Source organism: Meleagris gallopavo, chromosome Z (genome assembly GCF_905368555.1).
Source record: "Meleagris gallopavo chromosome Z, MGAL_WU_HG_1.1, whole genome shotgun sequence".
Classification (NCBI taxonomy): domain Eukaryota; kingdom Metazoa; phylum Chordata; class Aves; order Galliformes; family Phasianidae; genus Meleagris; species Meleagris gallopavo.
Window position 1 is genome coordinate 19,275,216 of NC_139435.1, and position 15,184 is coordinate 19,290,399.

At 41.6% G+C, this 15,184-nt stretch overlaps 1 long non-coding RNA gene across 1 annotated transcript; it reads right to left on the minus strand.

The window, feature by feature from the left end:
• Positions 1-8,602: 8,602 nt before the first annotated feature.
• On the minus strand, positions 8,603-14,891 carry LOC146542149 (uncharacterized). The gene is made up of 3 exons (XR_014880566.1): positions 14,704-14,891; positions 11,001-11,791; positions 8,603-10,441 (listed from the first exon to the last, which is right to left on the minus strand). It is a non-coding gene; the product is annotated as an uncharacterized LOC146542149 (long non-coding RNA).
• Between the last annotated feature and the right edge of the window lie 293 nt (positions 14,892-15,184).

Here is a 15,184-nt window from a genome sequence, read left to right on the forward strand (position 1 = left end):
CACAATCACTAAATGGAGCATAGGCTATTAAATAATTATCAATCCCAAAATTACTCTAGCATCACATATATCACACAAGTAGGCAGGATCTCTTTATATAATTCTCCATAAGAAAAGGCTTTTACAATATATGCCATCTAGGAAAAAAACAATTCTGAAAAACAAATGCATGCTAATTTCAGTTTTTCTGGTATTACAGATAGCAAGCACCTATAACTAAATAGTTAAATAGTCACAATCATGCTGTAATAATAATAAAAAGAAGAAGGGATCTAGGGCTAATGAAAGCCAAATGCAAGTTCAGCATGCATGTCAAAGACAAGTCCCTTGACATCTTTGTTTTTAAAGTCCAAGATTACTTAGATAATTGGATGACACATAGAAAGATTTTGGCTCCATTGCAGCCTTGTCCATTTACAGAACTAGCAGCCAGCACTACATGAGTCCAGGAATATCCTTGGAACAGAGCTACCATACGCTGAGTTTTAAGAGTTTCTCCTTCAGGGATTAGTGGAGACTGAGGAGCCTGGGCCGTTGGCAGCCCATTGCAGCACTTTGTCTCCAGTGTAAGTTACAAAGATGTGGGGAGCATCCTAGGAGAGTAACCCATACATATGGTACAATTCATGAGCCTGCTTTTCCACCTTGGCCTTTGCTCAGGTGAGCTGAACTTCCATGGTCCTCCTCTTAAGATCTAATGCTTTAGGTGTTACAGTTCTCTTCTTGGATGCAGTGGAAAGATTCTCACTGAGTTTGGTGGGCTTTGGGACAGCTGTGGTTAACTGATGATCATCCTCAAAAGATCACCATGGACATATGTATCTAATTTAATGTTACAGAACTGTGATCTTCCACCATGCTTCTGCAATTAGAAAAGCCTATCAAATAAATAAAACCATTTCTTCACACAATAAAAAGCAGCTCATAAAAGCTATCAAGGGTTTTTTTTTTGTTTTTTTTTTTTTTTTTTTTTTTTTAATTGCCATGCATATAGAAGTTGTTAGAACATTAAGCAGATGCCAAACTTCATCCAAAGTTTTTGGGAGTTCGGGAGACAGAAGGCATGCTGTCTTGACACACACTCGGTCGGATGTGCTTCTCACACATGCTCCCCTGCTGGACACTGTTGCAATAACAGGCACAGCAATTACAGCTGTGATAACTCAGTTGCTTGACTCAAGCTTACATAGTTTGGAACTTTATGGGTAGCATACAAGGCTGGTCACGGTTATACTGTTAATGCATGCCCCAAGCACATCAACATATCCTTCACTGTCTAAATGTTAAGTCTGTCACAGCTTTTGATATTTGCTCTGCTTATGGGTGTGTTCAGGGCAAAGGCACAGAGCAATCTGAGCCATTACAACTTCTGCACAGTTCCTTCCACTTACATGAATGTGACTAATCATGAAATAGGACAGAAATATCACACAGGCTCACAGCTCAGTACAGAAAGATAGGAAAAAAATTAGATTAATTTGACTACTTACATCCTATGAGCTTCTTTTCAGTGAGTTCTTTTTAGCTGTTAAATACTGGCCCTGATCCTGCTCCATATACTTGCTTAGTGTTATATCCTGATCATAATCTATCTTTGGATTTTGATGCATTCCACCATTTCAATAGCTTTACATTTTTCATAAACACATAGCATGGAAGATTAGAACCAAAGCATACAATACCAGTGTGACTGCGATAATGCTTTGCTGAAATCTATAGGAACAAAGTGTTTCAGTAGGTTAGCATAGTATCCTAAGCTAGCTGAAATAGTTTTAGTAGCTGTTCAGGTCTCTAAGTAGTCAGAAAATCTCATGCTGTTGGACTGTATGGAAGCTATGACTAAAAGCAATGGCAAGAAGAAGGTGCTGATACTGACAGGAACAGCAAGAAAAAAATCCTTTGAAAAATAGTTTCTTTCATTTCATGGAAGAAGAAAAAAACATGTACCTACAGGTCACAGACAAGAGTTATAAAAGCCTTAGCCAGCATAGAGAATGGAAGGTTCTTACAGGCAGTCATAAACAGCTCCCAAGAAATGTCTGTCTGTCCTGACTTTCTTTATATAAATAGAGTTTATGTGTACATTTTCAACATACACACTCAAGTGTGAATTTTACTTGTTATCACTATAATTTCAAAAAGGTTATTTTTTCTGGTTCAGTTTAATGCTCTATTTTCTTTTTCTCTCCACACCTTTTTTTTTTTTTTTTTTTTTTTAATATCAACATTGCAATTTCCTATTAGCAAACTGTAGAGCAAAATTAATTGCAGTTAGTATTCTAAACTGTATAATCAGAGGTCTGACATGTAGCATGTATGACATCATAAATGACCCTAATCTGCCAGCTCTTTTTGTTGTTGTTAGAGGAAAAAATAAAGCAATGTCTTTGTTTTTCAGCTCTACAGCAAACTTGCCTGTGTATATTTTTTCCCTATCTGTCTCTAATGTATGTAAATATATAGAGATACATATATATATGCATGCATACGATAGGTTAAGACTCCCAAACATGCCACCTGCATTGAAATTATTTTGCCTTAAAATAGCATAGAGCATGAGGAGTTCCACTGGAGCATTCTGAAAGGAAATCTAATTTTTCAGCTTGGGAGAAATAGCTGCTAATTCTAAACTACATTTTCATTTTTCTGCAGCAGAAATACACATCCTCCTCAACCATAAAATTTTCTCATAATAGAAATGAGCCAGTCCCCAAGGGTGTGGTTACCAAAAGATAATCTCACCCCAATCTGATTAGAGGCATGAGGCTCATGCCTAAATTGCTCCAGGGTATGATTATCTTATGATAACCATACCCTGTATCATGTCTTATTGATTAACTAATAAAACTTCAGCATTATTATTCAGAGGGGGAACTAAGATATTAGCAAGAGATCTGATTCTGGAATGGGAAAGATTCTTCAAAGCTCCCCAAATAACCTCTCTTGTTCTGATTATAACTTCTGTGAAACTGTGGGGTAACCAAATGCCAGTGTTTGTTTCTTATTTACCAATGGTTTATTAAAAGTGAATCATATCCTCGAATATACTTACGTAAAGACCCATTTCCACTAAAGCATTCCCTTTGCATTTATTATGCAGATTGAGATTACACAGTACAATAGAATTATGTTCTCTGGAGAGGATTTTGTAGTCTAGATGCTGACCGAGCACCTCTTGTAGGATAGTTCCACATCCTCTCTATGGTTATGATATTGGTTATGGCTATGGGGAGATCCCTGTCCCACCATGGGGTCACTCCTGTGCCCACACTGTGTATGAACATGCCAATAACACCAGCCCTACCAGCCCTCGGTCTCCTGAGTTTCTCTGTCCTAGTCACCCGCAGTTACAGGCTTAGCATGCCTGTTTATCCCTTAAATCTCCTAAACAATAGCACAAAGAGGCCTTAAGCAAGTGCTGGAGCTTTAACTGGAACGCCACCTCCCCCTCTCTGCAGTGTAGTTTGTTCTGTATAAAAACCACTTAATGGTGCGGGACTTGCTTGAACAGGCAATCAGGAGGTACTGTCACAGCCAGCAGGACCTGATCTCCCCTGCGTCTCACAGAAAAGATGGAATTATTTTGCTGACTGTGGGAGAGCATAACCAGGTTAGTAGTACATCCAGGAAGAAAATATGGCTGGTGTATGCAAAAAGAGCCTCGCTAGGAATTCTCTTACAGTGCAGCTTCTACACAGTGATGGCAAAGGAGGCAGTATGTCTCTCATAGGGTTAGACAATTTGGGGCTTTGTTTGAAACAAAGGCAGTGTTTTTATCTATCCTGCAGTCTTCTCAAGAAAAAGCGAGATGAAAATCTAAAAATATGAAATGTTTGATCAAACTTCTCATGTAGGGATGCACAGTTCACACCTAACAATGGGTTCATTATATAGCAATGCAATCCACACTACAGTAATCCACTGTAATGAATTCTTTGGCAAATTTGCTGTGTCTGTTGTGTTGCCATATGCTCCGCTAATGGAGAATGTTGATTTCTGTATCTAGCTGGAGAGCATTCATCCTTCCCTTTTATGCAGTATGGCAAAAATAGCTTGCTGCTTTTCCACGCACCACAACTCCCTTTGGATAGTGACAGAGGGAATGTAGGTATAGATCAGGCTCTGAAGACCACTGTCATTTTCAGCATCATGTTACCAAAAATGTCATGGAGAAAGTTCAAATAACTAACAGCCAAAAGGAGGTGTTTTCCTTCAACATTCTCACAGATGCTTTCACCACTATGGCTGTGCTGATATTTTCATTGGGAGCTGCCAAAATCTCTGTAAGAGTCAAGATGTTAAGACTGTAACCTGTCTCTATGCAAAATTTATTTTGTGGGATTCATTCTATGTACTTGAGTCATATAAAGACAAAAACTAGACTCGAGGGCTTTACCATCTAGCTTCAATCTACCATCAATAGAAAGAGGTCAGGAGTTTCAGGCAGTGAGAGATGTCATCGTAAGTCACGAAGTCATAAGAGAGATGACGAGTCACCCACCAGTGTCTGCTTCTCACCACTGACAACAGGGAGGGAGCCAAGACAGCTGGTTTGAAGGGGATGCCTTACTTGTAATACAAAGCTCTCAGCTGAGCTGAGAGGATTCCTGCCGTTATCAAACCAAGTCTGCACTGGAGCTTGGGTTAATCATACACAGTTGTTGCTGTTGTGTATCCATCCAATGTGGTAGGTGTTCCTTTGCCAGGCTGCACACTGTGGAGCTCTGGCAGCAAATCTTCCTGTCTCCTGCACCTAAGATTTAGTGCCAGATAACAGGCTCACTCTTAAGTTCTGTCTTTCCCTGGACAATGGTTCTCCTGCAGGGAAACATACAACTCCTCTTAAAGACACATCCTAGTGAGAAAACTTTCCCCTTCAGCAGCACTTTTCTGTTCTGTTCTTAAATACTATGAATAGAGTTCATTCTAAATCATAATGCATATTCTTCATGTCCCGAATAGGTGGCAGTCCAGGCGACAGAAAGGAAAGAGGCAGGGCAGATCTAGAAGCTCAGAAAGTAAGTTATACTCACTCTTATTTTTAACCTAAAGACATTTTATCTCTGTAATAATTGTGACTTTCTTTTTCTATGATGTCCAGCAAGAATTTTTATAAGAGAGTACCTGGTTTGGCAATACATTTCCAGCACAAAATGTTGTGTTCCCTATATATAAGCCTATATGCATAAGCTTAATATTGTTCCAAGAGTTCTCTTTTTCAGAAAGAGAAAAAACTTGTGATTATTCTCACCATTAAAACCAGTCAATATCTTTCCATTCCCTGAAACATTCTAGATTGGAAAGCACACCTCCAAGATAGAGCTTATGGATGACTACCTAGGCAAAGGGATCAGAGGCTCCCCATTATATATCATCTAGGTGGGAGTAATTATCTTCCTTCCCCCTTCACCACCAGCACAGATCATCAGTAACCAAAAATGCCATGTCAGTGAGCCAAGAGTAACAGATCGAAGTAATGGTTATGCCCTAGAACAAGCCATTCTACAATATTGCAGTCCCAAGTGTGCATGTGTGTGCATGTACAACTGAGGGAAATCTTCAGAAACCAAAATCCTTAGAATATTGTAAGCATCTTTGAAGAGTAGAGCATGCAAACAGATCTGCATAATATTTTCTAAAAATCAGTTGTTTCATTAAAACTTTGTAAGCATGAAGTAAGGATACAAAAGTTGTTATGTCTGAGAAATATTAATCTCAGAGTCCATGTATAATTTGCTGCTCATTAACTGCAAGCTTGTTGGCAGTTAATCATGAAGGAAAATTTGCTGGTTTGTACGTTTGCTTGCTAATTTGTTTAGATTTCTTTGTTGTTGGCATTATCCTAGATAATGTACCAGATTTTCTGCATGGCTATGGTTACAAAGACACTGCTGCTATGAAGGTTTAAAAATCAGTGTCCTCTCTAACCCCAAATGGTACATTATTCCACAGAGAATTTCATTGATTTCAATAAGAAGATTTGTACAGTAAATATTCTCCAACACTGGAAAAGGAATCAAGTCTTGTGCCCTTCAAGTTACGATTTGTCTGCTGCTAACTGGAGAGTAGAATTTAAAAACATGTTATGTACAGTACTGCAACAAGAAATGCAGCTACCTGTATCAGTGCACTTACGGGCAATCCCATGGATCTAATCATTCTGGAAAAGATAAAGTAAAATAAAATAAAAAAAGCTGTAATGCAAAAGAAACTGAACTTTAAACCCTTCACAGTGCTATTTTAAGCAGAAGTTTTGGGCAGATTTTAGTTTTTTGTAAAGACCACAAAAGTGTTGTTATTGTTGGATAGAAATAACAGCTGCAAGGGAGGCTGAAATTCGTTCTGAGATAACAAAGAACAGAGGAAAGACTTAGCATCAGGATCTGTATTGGCTTTAACAGCTGGATTGTGCTCTCAGCTCGGTGGGCAGAATGGCCCATTAGCCTGTGCTAAGGGGAAGAGTCTGGCTCTAATGAATGACCAAATGCAGGCTGAGGGCCAAAGCCACTGAATGAATTGTCCTTTCACTGAAACCCTTCACAAAATGAAGGGGCCTGTCTCTAAGTCTGTGTGGTACAGCAGGAAAGGGAGGGAGAAAGATTTAAATTTTTTCAGTTTTCCACCCTGTTCAGGCCTGAAAAATTTGGGAGGGAGGAGGGATCACTTCTCACGCAGGGCTTAAGAGCTGCACCTCTCCTGCAGAAGTGGAATAAATACACCCCAATCCTATCTTTTGAGTGCAGATTATGCACTTGCTACTGCTCAGAAAATGAATAACTGAAGCCTTTTGTATTGAGGTCTAGGACCAATGAAAACAATACAGTCCCTAGTCCCCTCAGCCAGAAATGGTCCTTTGCGTATGATGTGCATCAGTGTGGAATGTTTGTTCTGCACAAACTGAAGAACAACAGGATAAAGCAGAGATTTCCCATTCCTGAAAAAGTCAGCACATGTGCTCCAAAGAAGTTCTGATCTTGCAGACTTTGCTCACTGGCTCTTGGGTCTAACACTTCTGAGAATCATACATTTTTATGAAGTCTTTAACACTCCCCTCCTAACTGATAGGATTGGCTCTGCGCATTTTGGCAGTGAAAAGTGTAACGACAGAGGCAGATAGGAATGCTCTAAGAACGTATTTCATTAATTGCTGGAATAAGTGTTTCCTTTAGCTGCAAAGACAAAAGGCAGAAGGAACTAGCAATTTGGAAGTCCCACATAGAGAATGAGTCCAGGAAAAAGTGCATTATGTTCTGCCCTCAAGCAGCAGCCCACAGGAGTAGAGGCTGATCAAGGACCTCCTTTACCATATGCTAGGCTGAAGCAGAGGATATCACTCCCATTACAACAAGGCAGAGCCAGCAGCCACTAATATGTCTCCAGAATCCTCAGAGTCCTCAAAATCAAGGTTATCCAGAACTTGCACTAATGCATGGGATGTACAACAGCATATTGCTCTTGAAAACATATTTTCCTGTTTTAGAAGCTTATAATATAGTTTGCCTCCAGCTACTGTGGATGTATAATGGGTTTGCTTGATTTAAAAGCAGCTCTCTATTTGGTAATAAAGGACAGAACAGAATTACTTTACATCAGACTCCTTCTGCTCTGTGTGTGACATGCTAGTTATATTTTTAGCACAACCTCATGTTTTCCTGGCTTTTGACTAGAGTGGGGCAGTATGGACCCCTGTGAGACAGAAATGTAAATGTGTAAATAAATAAGCAAATAATAGTATCTAGATGCTATTGCAGTGCACCCCTAAGGACATGGCAAAGGGAGCAGGGAAATGTACAAATGTTTGTTTAACTGTGAAAGGGATGTTTGCAGACTTTTTGTTTGCTAACAGTTATTTTCATGCTTATTACTGCTACGATTGGATGTTAAGCTACACCTGAAGCAAATGAACACCTGCACCAAGTCTGTAGAAAGCACATGAGCCCTTTGTGAGCCGCTAGCTTATTACTGCCACTCCTCCACTTAGAGCTACCAGCACCAGCAGGCCATGGAGCTGAGGTGAGCAGGTTGGGATAGTGAGGTAGGGGGGAAGAGCTGCAGCTCTCCCCATCATGCTACTAGAATAGGCTCATTGAAGGCAGTCAGACTACTACTAAAGCTTTTCCTTTCTAAACCTCAGCTGCACTGTTTCAGTGGTGGTCTCCTGTGAGGTCAGAGTCCACTGAACTCAGAAGTGTAGTGTGCTTGAATTCTGTAGATATTTGGCCCTTGCTCTTAGTTGTAGCCCCTGCCCTATGGATCTTGTAGTAAAACTGGATTCTTTTTGCTCTTCCTTAGAAATGGGTGAATGTAGTTTCCAGTGTGCTTCAGAGCGGAAACTGGCAGAGTGCAGTCTGAGGCAGGCTATCATAGAATCACAGAATGGCCCAAGCTGAACGAGACCTCAAGGATCATGAGTTTCAAACCCTCCACCACAGACAGGGCCACCAACCTCCCCATTTAATACTAGACCAGGCTGCCCAGAGCCCCGTCCAACCTGGCCTTGAACACCCCTAGGGACGGGGCATCCACAGCTTCTCTGGGCAGCCTGTTCCAGCACCTCACCACTCTCATAGTGACGTGCGGAAATCAAACCCTATAGCCTGAATAAGGTTATGGAGCAGGTATGTTTATTAGCAATGCACATATGCTCTGGTACAAGGGGGATAGCTCCTCCTAACTTGCACACCGTCAGACAAAAGCTTGGTACAGATACAGACCAAACTTATACATAATCAATGATTTTCTAGGAATTCGCATACATGTTAGTTACATTTCTGAGAACCCATCAGCAAATGGTTCCTCCGTTTTGCATGTGCGCCGTGAGCAGTGGGGGTCTCCTTCTGGTGGTCGTAGGATGAAGGCTCATCATCTTCCTCACGAAGGCTCATATCTTCCTTGCTGTAAACTCTTGACCCTGCGGGAGAGGTAGCCCCCAATCCAGTTCTAACTTGCCTTGTGGACATCTTATCACTTACTTACCAAATGTCCTCGAGCTGCTCTTAAAACTTTTATCTTTGTCCTCTACCCCCACGTTCTTCTAATCTCAGCTTGCTGCAATCCTTATCCTTTTAGCAGCCTCTGCACATTTGCTTCTGTAAGCTATCTTTTACCATTTTTTTCTGTGATCTTCTACTCTTCAATAAAGAACTTCCCCCTGACATCCAACCTAAATCTTCTCTCCTTCAACTTAAAACCATTTCCCTTTGTCCTGTAGATATCTACCCAAAGAGCTGACTCCCCTCCTGTTTATAGCCTCCCTTTAGGTATTGAAAGGCTGCAGTGAAGTCACCCCGCAGCCTTCTTTTTTTCAGGCTGAACAAGCCCAGCTCCCTCAGCCTGTCTTCGTAGGGGAGGTGCTCCAGCCCCCTGATCATCTTTGTGGCTCTCCTCTGGACCCTCTCCAACAGCTTTCTATCTTTCTTGTAGTGGGGCCCCAGACCTGGACACAGTGCTCCAGATGGGACCTCTTGAGGGGCAGAGTAGAGAGGGACAATCACCTCCCTGTCCCTGCTGGCCTCCCATCATCTGATGGAGCCCAGGATACCATTTGCTTTCCAAGCTGCAAGAGCACATTGCTGGCTCATGTTAAGTTTTTCATCCAACAGGACCTCCAGGTTCTTCTCTGCAGGGGTGCTCTCAAGTATTGCTCCTTCCAGTCTGTATATATACCTAGAAAGAAACCGTCCTATAGTTGGCTGAAATGTCTGTGAACAGCCTCTCCATTTGTCTTTTTGTAGGGCCCTTCAGCATCTTTGGACTATAGCTAAAGAGAGTTGGATATTATAATGCTGAAGGTCATAGTTCCTGAACTGTAGGCACCCAGTGACATTTCTTAATATTTAAATCTGATCCATGTGTATGCTAGACATTTGGCACCTTGGAGCTCTGTGGAAAGCAGCTGAGTGGGGAGTGGCAGAGCTGAGCCATAGCATTGCCAGAGTATGTGTCAAACTCTATCCTTTAGTGAGAACTGGAAGTCCTGCTGTGGACACAAAAGATGCCATTTTGGAATAGCTCTGCTGAAATTTCTTCTTTCCCTAAAGGACAGCTTTGTGTATGGCTTTGAGAAAATCCATGTTGCTCTGGTACTGGAGACCCCAGTTTGAAGCCTCTGCAGAATGCCAGCTTGTCTCCATCCCACTCTTTTCTTCCATAATGTTAGCAGAAGCCTGAATACGTCAAGCTACAGATATGCATTGTGTACTACCTGACAAGCTGCTCATTACTGCTATTTTTCTTATACTCACCTTTGTGTCTGATTAATGTCTCTTTATTTTATATTAAGTTCGTATATAGGGAAGTAAGATTTCACATAGGGAAGATGGTATGTTTTGCTTTTAGACTTTGCATAATATTAATTCAATGTGGTCCAAGACTAGGACAGAAATGCACATCTTACTTGATGTTTATTCTTGCATCTGTTCAGGGATAGATGCCTTGCGACCTGAAACCAAGAGAGCAGAAATTAGGACTACTGGCTGTGAGCATTTGCTAACAGTTTGGTGATAAGGAATTTCTTGCTAACTACCGTTTGGTAATGTGAAGCAGAGAATGAATTCAGATAGTCTATACTATACATCATGTGTATATATAAAGGCAGCCATCTTTACAAATGAACAATTTTTTGCTGGCTGCTTAAACAACAAGGAGTGGGAGAGAAAAACCTTTGACAATCTTTCCCTGGGATGGGCTTTGTGATATCTGCGATAGACTTCGATTAAAACACTCCCATGGCACTGGATGGAAATGATACACTAATAGTCCTATGTGTAACAAAACTTCTGCTGATCAACAGGCAGATCTATAATAGCTGGTCTGACCTGTTTTGCTACTAAATAAATACTTGGCTTCAGACAAATGCTAACAATTAAAAAAACAACAACAACACAAAAACCAAAAATCCAGCAACATTTACTTTGTGGAAAAATATCTAGGGGATGGTACCTGAAGGAAAGTCATACCCCACATTTATTATTATACGTACTGTGTGGAACTCATCTCACCTGACTTTTGCCTCTTGAGGATTATAGATCCAGTCACTGGTCTTCCTCTCGAGTCTGGAGAGTGAGCTAGGTGGGATGAGGCATCTACCCTGAGTGCCCTCTTCAGTCTGCCACAGACGGCTTCAGTATACCTCTGGAAGGACGTGTTTCTCTTCATTGTCTATAACTGGATGTTTGTGACTGCTGGGTCAGTTGTTTCCAGGATAGTGACAGGGCCATTTTGCAGCCTCTCACTCATGATTGCCTGCAGTGAGAGGTCTGGGCCCAGAAGACAACCTGCTGTCCTGAAGGGCTGGGGGAATGGCAGCTTGGTCTCATAGAGGTCAGAGGGTTTGGTGGGCTGCTCCTGGCTACAGTGCCAACCACACGCATGCCATGAAGACCTCAGTGAGCTAGAGGAATGCTTGGCAGCTCTTTCTAAGGAGTAGGGAACTTCCATGTATGACAGTGAGAGTGATGCAGTGCTCTGTTTTTTTGTAGGAAAGAAAGAACTGTTGCTCTGTCCCTTCCTGGAGGGCTTGTTCTTTGCCCCACGTAGTTCCATATGTGGAAGATTCTAATTTGAGTCCCCTGTAGGAGATGTGGACTGAAATGTGGCTGCAGCAGCTTCTTGTTTCCACTGATAGTGCAAGAGTCATTCAGGTCATTCATCCTTGTGCTCCATGCACTAGCTCTCGGTTGTAGGCAAGCTGAGATTGCCAAAATTTGAATTTTCTTTGCAAAGAAATGAATAAACAGTATTACGAATTTTATGTAGAAGTAGCCAGCTTAACAGCTTTCCAAACTGTGCTCTGGAAAGAAAGTAGATAAAAAAACACATACAATATCACTCCACCTTAGCTAGCCTGTACCACAAACTTCTCCCTCCACTTGTCTACCACTCAGACATTTAGACAGACTGTCATTATCAGCCACCCGCTGCCCCAGCTTTGCCCCAATTTTTTTAAGCCCTACAGCACTGTCATTTGATGTGTCTGGTGAGAGAATTGAAGTAGATGAAGACTGAGGATACCACTCCCTTAGGTAATGATATATTCTGATTCCCTCCAGCTATCTTCCTGACAACTCCGTCCTCCTCACCCAAGACCTACTCCCTTCTTCCAAAGACAGAAGAATAATTAATACTTCTCTACATAAGGCAAGGCTTTACTCAACACTCATCCTAGGCTCTGTTAAAAAATGCTTGTGACAGATGGGGCATATTCTCTGCCACAGCAATAGGTTAGTTGGCATGCAGTAGTCAGCAGGAAAAGCAGACAAAAATACCTGGTGTGCAAAGGCTGGGAAGGCGAAGAGGCAAGAACACCAAAACGTTCTGTACTTTTAAAGCACAACCTTAAATAAGGCCTCATAAATTTAAACAACAGAAATGATAAATCGTGAAATTATTAAACAATTACTGTTTTGAATGCATTCAGCAGAGATAAAACCACTAAGATGTATTTTTAATCCAACAACAGATATGTAAGAGACTTAAAAATTATTTGGGTTGTACTTTTATTTTGGGAATCCAAGAGTACTGGAAGTCAGGAAAGCTGCACCTTGAATGTTAGAATTCCTTATTCCAAATGGTATTGGAAAGCAGAAAAGAGATACTTAATGGCATGAGCCACAGTCAATTCAAGTTGCCTAATAAGGGAACTTCAAGAAGAAAGTTTCAGAATAAGCAGCTTAAATACCATCACACTGTCAATATGCAGACGCTGAGGTGATCCTGGAAATGTTCATTTTCAGCACTCATCCTTCCTATCAGCCATACCACTGCTAGGTTCTGGTATATTTAGTCACATGTTTAGATGCAGCACTTGACACTCAGAAGCCTCCTTGCTATCCTAAAAGCACAGGCAAGGGAATTGAGAACCATGTCCAAAAAACCCTACAAAAACACAAAACTCGTTTTTAACCCAAAGGCACCCACACCCAGTCATTCTGACAAAGTTGTTCTCTCTCACAGGGCAAAGCTCTCATGACTTGAGATATTATCGCAGCTTTGGAATGTGGGCACAGTGTTACTTGCAGAGTTACTTTTTTTTTTCTTAATTGTATTAAATAGTTGATAGATCAAGAAAAACAGGTTTGATAAAACAAATATGTTGGTGTACAGAAGGTGTAGTCATAATTATAGATAAAATAGGCAAGCATGAGAATTAGAACTAGAATAAAAATGAATGCGCCATGGTTTTCTTAACTATGTGGGCAGAGTTTCATGTTCCTGAGAGATGGTAGAAAAATACTGCCTCTACATAATTATTCTCTAAGCATTTTTTCTTTGCTGCATATTGGGTGAGGTAGCACACGTCATTAACACAGGCTGCAAAGGGAGCCATGGCTGTGGCCAGTCAGAGAAGGCTGCAGTATGCTTGTATTCTATTCTATAAACTCTCCCTCATTTTCAGTTTTACTTGAATTGTCCATTTATGTCAGGAAAGGGAGGCTGAGGAGCTGAAATAGTGTTGCAAAGGTAATAAGTAACAGAGCATTCTTGCCCATACAGTGAAGGCACCAGCTGCACACTGCTAATAACTATTCATGAACATGTTTTTAAAAGGGCAGAGAAAAGCAACTTGTGAAAGAGAGTGAATCTTCACTCCCTTACTTACCTTGAATGCCCCATCCCTGGAGGCATTCAAGGCCAGGTTGGCTGTGGCTCTGGACAGCCTGATCTGGTGGTTGGCGACCTTGCACACAGCAGGGGGGTTGAAACTAGGTAATCTTTGTGGTCCTTTTCAACCCAGGACATTCTGTGATTCTATGATTCACCATGGCCAGTCTGGAAGAGTCAGCAGAAGTATGTGAGAGCTGAACGAGCTGTAGCAAATAGAAGCCCCCAAAATCACATTTTTTATTTCTCACCCTGTTCTCAACTTTTTTTTTTTTTTTAAATCTGTGAGTGGTGCAATCACTCATTTCACTTACAAGATGTTGGTCTGTGAGGGCTACAAATGCTCTACCTATCATAGTCCCCAGAGAGTTAAATCAAGAACTGGAACAACAGTGTGCACAAACATAATCCTGCAGCTGAAAAAGGTCCATGAAGACGTGGAGGCTTTACGGGTGCAACTGTAGCTGAGCTGAAACAAACAAGATCGAGCAAATGGTTGCCATATCTCAGTCCCATGGCTGGTCATGTTGGGGAACTTAAACAGGTCTCTAACAAGGACTCCTGATGGTGAGGACCTTTGGCTGGGGATGATAGAGGTCCCAAGGGCAAGCTGCAGAAGGTTTGGCATGTTTTCCTTTTCGCTTTATGACCTTCACAGATTGCTTACATTTTGAGGAGATGCAGTTTTTTGCAGAGTTTTATCAGGAACTAGTTACTGGAGGAAAGGGAGAATGAACTGATCCCGGTCAAGAGCCAGGGAGGACCAGGCTCTGAGCAATCTGTTACAGAGGAAGAGGAGTCACTTTACAAACTGTCCACTGTATACTCTGTTGCCTATTGTTCATGGAGAAACCTGGGTGTCCAGTGGTGCACTGAGCAGAGCAGCCCAACCATTTGGAGGACATTGGGTAGGAAAAGCAGAGCGAAAGTGAAAGAGAATGAGAGGAGGGAAAACAGCCTCGCATCTCCAAACTGCTTTTGTAAAAATGTAACTGCATTAGACAGGAGTGGCCCTGATCCCCCTCTCTAAGGGAAATAAATTACAGCAGAGCGTGCTGACTACCACAAGTTGCTAACCTGAGAATATGATTTTTTCAGTACCTTGTTGTAGTCTTCCTCAGTTTTCCTCAGATGCATTTGAATGTATATGTTGATGAAGTAAAAGTAATGTCAAGATCGAGAGAGCAAACACTGGAAGTCAGACAGTTCTCCAACTTCAGCATGCAATATTAATATGTCAGGGTACATCCTATGTGTTTTACAGGAGTGAACTGATAGCGAACTGCCCTAGGCTTTCATTAGGAGTGCATGCACCATATGCTAAGGGCACCTTGGGCACTCCTTGAAGTGCAATCAACCATCTGAACCATTCTGTTTATTTTAGTGAGGGTGTCAGGGCACATCTGAGGCCAAACAGTTTGTGGATCTGCCAGCTGGTGTTACCTCTCTTTTTTTTCTTGTCCAACCCCTGGCTATGGTTTCCTGGCCACAGTTTTTCTCCTTGCTCCTTCCCAGCTCCCACAGCTCCTCAGTCTCCACACATCCACTCAAGCCGCTTGTCCCCTCTCTGTGACAACCTCAC